This window comes from Triticum aestivum, chromosome 3B (assembly GCF_018294505.1).
Source record: "Triticum aestivum cultivar Chinese Spring chromosome 3B, IWGSC CS RefSeq v2.1, whole genome shotgun sequence".
Lineage (NCBI taxonomy): Eukaryota > Viridiplantae > Streptophyta > Magnoliopsida > Poales > Poaceae > Triticum > Triticum aestivum.
The window spans coordinates 33,521,092-33,527,446 of NC_057801.1; positions in this window are offsets into that span (position 1 = coordinate 33,521,092).

Sequence of the window (6,355 nt, forward strand, 5' to 3'; positions counted from 1 at the left end):
GTTGTAATTTGGGCGTCTTCTGAGATAGAAATTATAGGCCGGCCAAAATAAAATGGGTCACGGACGATGTAATAGTAGCACTGAGCTGTGAGGGGCCGCATGAATGTTCCCGGGCCGGGCCACGGTGGAATTCGAATTCAAGCATGCACCCACTCTCTCGCCAACCCCTAAAAAACGCACTCGCTCGTCTTGCTGATGAAATTTTCTGACTAAAAAATCCACTAACTAGTTGTCTGCTTTTGCTTTCTTTCTTTTTCTGTTGGAAGACTGATTTTGCTTTCTGTTTCCAAGTCAAAATTCTCATCAATTACTCACAAATTGACTGAATCTTTCCCTTTCTTCTTATGATGACAACGACGTCCATTTATTATTTGTATGTGCAAGTCACGCTCAGCCGGAATCACCAAACATACGGCAAGATGTCGCATTCAGCTTTAGGAATTCCTCCACAATAATTAAGGAAGTGACTCTTGCGAAGCTATCACGTCATTCTTACCAACTGCTAAACCCATGCATAATAATTCTTTAGAAGTTAAAAAAATGCCACCAAAAAGATTCATACAATTCCAAAAGGAAAAATAAACACATTGCTCATGCAGTGCCCGTTTGTCCTGCGTATTCGGAGTATGTCAATGAGAAATATTTCTTTATGAAAATGGGATCTGGCCTATGGTACATATTAGATTAAAAAATAGCAAACACAACCTATTAATTGGGTAACTAAACCCACATATGCAGAAATGAGCATAAACAAATAAACTTACCAACATACTTGAGGGCCTCAAATTATGCGAAAATCGCGAGCAAACTTGTTGTTGGTGCTGCTACTGCGACTGCGACATCGTAGCTCTCGCCAGTGGTGGAAAACATCGAGAAAATTAGGCACCAAACACCTACAAAAGACATATGAAGATATTTTAATTCAGCCACTTAAGAGCATAGTTAATAATACAGTAAGCAGTTTCAAAGACATTTCTTTGACCATCTCCATGACTAAGACTGAAGGCATAGAGTGGGGGGTCTTTCTCTTCCCAACTAACGACGATGACGTCCATTTTCTTCACAACAGTGCGGTCCGGAACAATGACTAAAGACTAAGGATTGAAGGTTGCAGCCATTTCAGCACCTCTCCTATGACTACACCCTGAAGCTGCCATGTAGTGCGGTCTAGCTCTGACCGCTAAGCCTACAGACATTAAGGATTCCAATTGAGCTCAAGGATTCATTTGGGGTTTCTCCATCTTCCCAGCATCTGCCTAGTACCTGAAAACATGATTGCTTCCGCCAAATTTAATAAACATTTCATACATAATCAACGCTCGTCTTCACGAATATTTGGTGTTGATGGCCCAGCCGTTTCATAAAAGCACATCAATAGTTCATATAAAAGTTTAAGCATAGCAGAAAACACACATCTGATCAGCAACCACTGAAGCAAAATATCATACAAGATGGCCTCAACATACTAGTTGGAGTACACAACATAGGAAACACAGCAGATTATTTAATACTTGATATAACTAGCTACAGCCATAATTTTGTTTCCTCGTGAGGTAAGTGCATCACTTCATCGTAAATTTTTTTACACACAATATTTTCACTCATATCCTCCTCGGAGATTTCAGTCAGCTAGGACGACAAGTGGTAAGAGCATCTCCAGTCGTTCGGCCCCCCAGGGCGCCGAAAATGAGCCGCCTGGGGGTGAGCCGGCCGCATACTCGGCGCTCGGGGCGGTTGGGCACCCAGCCGTCGCCCCCAGGCGCCGATTTCGGCCCAATTGTGTCAAAAAACGGCCCGATATCTGCGTGAATCGGCCCATATTTGGCGCGGTTCGGCGTGTTTGGGCGTGAATTTTTGCATACATATAGAAATCAATTACTTCTTCACATAGTTCAGCATGGTTTGGCGTGTTTCATCACATAAATTAAATAGTTCAACAAAACTCAAGCTTCACCACATGTCATTCCCCGCGTCGCGCCGGCCTCGCCGTTGAGCCTCTATAGGTGCTCCACCAGATCGTGTTGCAGTTCTTGACGCACCTGTGGGTCTCGGATCTCCTGACGCATATTGAGGTAGTCAGTCCAGGTTGCCGGTAGCTGGTGATCAAATTGGGCAAGAGGACCCTACCTGTAATATAGTTCAGTGTCAAACACTGGCTCTTCCTGCTCGCTCTCAATGATCATGCTGTGCAAGATGACACAGTAAGTCATGATCTCCCACATTTGATCTTTCGACCAGGTCTGAGCAGGGTACCGGACAACAGCAAATCGAGATTGGAGCACACCAAATGCCCGCTCGGCATCCTTCCTACAAGCCTCCTGAACCTTCGCAAAGAAGGCGTTCTTGCCTCCTGGCACAGGGTTTGAGATAGTCTTCACAAATGTCGACCATCTCGGATAGATGCCATCAGCTAGATAGTACCCCTTGTTGTACTATCGCCCATTGAACTCGAAGTTCACCGGAGAAGAATGACCTTCAAGAAGCTTGGCAAACACAGGGGAGCACTGCAGGACGTTGGTGTCGTTGTGAGTTCCTAGCATCCCAAAGAAAGAGTGCCAAATCCAGAGGTCCTGTGTGGCCACTGCCTCGAGTACCACACTGCAACCGCCTTTGGCGCCTTTGTACAACCCCTGCCAAGCAAACGGACAGTTCTTCCATTTCCAATGCATGCAGTCGATGCTTCCAAGCATCCCAGGAAATCCTCTTGCTGCATTCTGTGCTAGGATCCGAGCAGTGTCTTTCGCATTGGGTGGTTGCAAGTATTGCGGTCCAAACACTACCACCACTGCCCTGCAGAACTTGTAGAAACACTCAATGGTGGTGGACTCGGTCATGCGCCCATAGTCGTTGAGTGAATCACCGGGAGCTCCGTATGCAAGCATCCTCATAGTTGTTGTGCACTTCTGGATAGATGTGAATCCAAGTGTGCCGGTTCAATCCATCTTGCACTTGAAGTAGCTGTCGAACTCCCGGATGGAATTCACAATCCCGAGGAAAAGCTTTCGGCTCATCCGATAACGGCGCCGAAATGTTTTCTCACCGTGCAATGGAGCGTCGGTGAAGTAGTCCGAGTAGAGCATGCAGTAGCCTTCCAGATGATGTCGGTTCTTCGCTTTCAACCCGCCCAGGCGCCGAGCCACCTCGCCGCGGCTTTTCACTACTCGCGAGCAGGCGGGCGAGGGTGGCGAGCACCATGAGATGCTCCTGCTCCTGGACGTCGGCTTCCGCTTCATCCTCCAGCACCGCCGTGAGCGCCTCCTCATCTTCGGTGTCCATCGCCGGGCCGGGCAAATCACTGAACACCTTGCGGGCGAGGTGGGCGCAAACCCGCCGGTGTACATGCCCTGCGCGGCCGGAACGCCGGAAAAGTTGCCCTGACGGCGGTCGAGAGGCTACCTCGGTGAAACCTCTTCTTTTTTCTGGCGGGGAATGATCTATCTAGCTGTGGTGGGTGGTGGACAGCGCCGGGATCGGCAGGGTGGCGGCCGAGTGTGTGTGTGTGTGGGGGGGGGGGGGGCAGAGGCGAATCTGGACGGGTGGCTTGACTTTTCGCCTGGCATGTGGCCCCATGTGCGCTTTTCCCTTGCGTCGGAGCCCCCGAGCGCCCCCAGTACGTCGGGTTCGGCCTGCGATCGCCGGGCTTAAAAACAGGCCGAGCCGGCGGAATTCGGCGTCCTGGGGCGCGACCGGGGCATTTTTTCAGCGCCGGCACGGAAAAAATCCTGGGGAGGGCCTGTTGGGGGCGCGGCTGGATATGCTCTAAGTATTCTCGGTATGGGCATGCCCTTCGTCACAGAAGAATGGCCTCGAAGGCATCTGCAATGTATCGACGTAGCCTTCGAGCATCTCTAAAAATCTCACCCATCATTGGCCTATCATGAGACTTCATCTGAATGCACCAAAGTCCAACAATACGCAGCTTCCTCTCCACCTCATGCATCTCAATATCAATATGATCATATATCACACCAACATTGTCTTGCTGAGTTAGCCGGTCATACACCCACGACGGGTAGTACGCCTGGCTCGAGTTCACCGCGTTTGGAACAATGGCACGAAAGTGTTGTCTCTTGGGTATAGTTTGGCAAGACCAAAATCTGCAACTTTGGGGATGCAATTTTTATCGAGAAGAATGTTGTGGGGCTTGATGTCAAAGTGAAAAATTTGCATCTCGCACCCCTAATGCAGGTACTTAATCCCTTGGGCAATGCCCAAAGCGATCTCGATGAGCTTATAGCAGGAGAAACTCTTCTCGGCAGAGAAAATGTACTTGTCCATAGAACCTCGAGGTCGTATACGAGAGCCCTCCTCATTTCTTTGGAGCAGAATCCCATAGGATGTACCACATTGACATGGTGGATCTTGCGGATGGTGGAGACCTCACTGATAAAGTCTTCTCTGTTGCAGTTGGAATTAAGCCGGTTCGAACAGGAGAATTTCTTAGAGATTGTCGCAAGAGAATGGGCTAAGCCTGTTGGTGGGCAATCCAGCATTGAGCGCTGGCAAAACAAAATCAGACATCTACGACAATTTTTAAAGGGTTGGGCCAGAAACAAAAGTGGGCTTTATAAACAAGAAAAAGAAAGACCTTTACAATTGATTGAAGCGCTTGACTTGAAAGCGGAAATAAACCTGCTTGATGTGACAGAGCAGGCTACAAAGTCCGAAGCCGAGCTGAAACTGCACGCTCTTCTTAGAGAAGAAGAAATGAAGAAATGGGCCTTGCGTGCTAAGGTTCTTAAAGTTGTCCAGAGGATGATAATACTCAATATTTTTCACATGATTGCAAATGGCAAACATAGAAAAAAGAAAGTCATACAACTCGAGCAAGATGAAGGGACAATGGTGGGTCATGAGAATCTTAAGTTATACATTTTGAATTATTATAAACAACTCTTTGGGCCGCCGGTGGACAATGTTGTGTCCCTGGATGAGCATGTAGTTGGGGACATCCCTCGGCTTCGGTCAGATGAAAATGAGATTTTATCCATCGGTTGGATGAGCTTTTCCATTTGGCAGCTCAGAGCCATTCCATGCATCTACTCCACCAACAGTTCCCTCATTATTTTTCCATCACTTGCATTGACTGATCTGTTGATTCTACTCCTTTATTCATAAATAAATACTCCACGACAGTAAAAGAACAAAATATTAGGGCTTCAAAGCCTTAAAGTTCAAATAAGATGACCATGACAGTAAAAGCAATATTGACATGGAGTAAACATTAGCACTAACTGAAATTTGTGAACACTAGCAATATTGACATGGGGTAATTTATTTGACAGGAGTAAGGGGGTGTTTGTTTACAGAGACTTTTTATGTAGGGACTAGAAAAAGTCCTTCTTAGAGACTTTTTTACCAAACGGGAGAGATTTTTTACGGACTAAACTAGGCATTTGGGACTAAATGAAGAAGACTCTCAAGGAGTCTTTTTTGGGACTTTTTGGGACTTTTTCAACAATGCCCCTCCATGCATCCATTGGCCCGCCACCCCATGGTGTTGTTTGATTGTTATTTTTCTATATACTAAGGGCAACATGGTCATTTAATAACCTCTAGGAAGGGACTAGGGACTTTTTAGTCTCTGAAAACAAACAGGGAGAGATTTTTTAGGGACAAGTGACTTCTTAATTGGGACTAGAAAAAGTCCTAGAACTTATGAACCAAACAGGGCCTAAACAATCGTAACATTAATACATTTGCATTACTGCTGATAATGACCATGTGCAAATTTGATACTTTTGCATTCAGGAATACTTTTGCATTACTACTAATAATGATAATAATGACCATGTACTGCTGGAGTACTTTTACATTCAGTAAAGGAGTAATTAAACTAGCACGACTACCTGGTCAATACAGCTCATCTTATTCATCGATGCAATTAAACTAGCGTTACAGCAACAGCCCGAAAGTAAAAGAAAAAAAAAGAAAAAAAAGGAGCACCAGGAAGAAGCGACCACAACAGGTGAACAACGGTATCACAGCGATTCACTCTGTCCAGGGCTCACTTTATTGGATTCACCATCACCCGGTGCAAGGCTGCGGCAAGTAGGGCATCCTAGCTAGTTACCGCGGCGGCGGCGACACTAGTTGCCGCCAGAGATGTCGCCATTGCAGTCAACCTTGGTGCACTTGGGCACGGGGCCGGCCAAGTAACGGTCGAAGCAGTAGTAGCGGGACGGGCCAAAGGAGGGCACGCACTCCACGCAGGTGGCGGGGCACTTGTGGTCGAACGCGTCCACGCAGCGACAGGTCCGCAGGATGGTCCCGCCGCACTCCTCCCGGTCGCAACAGCTCGGCCGCCCCATATCCGTCACCGCCGTCGCTTCACCGGCGCCAGCGACCCCTGGAC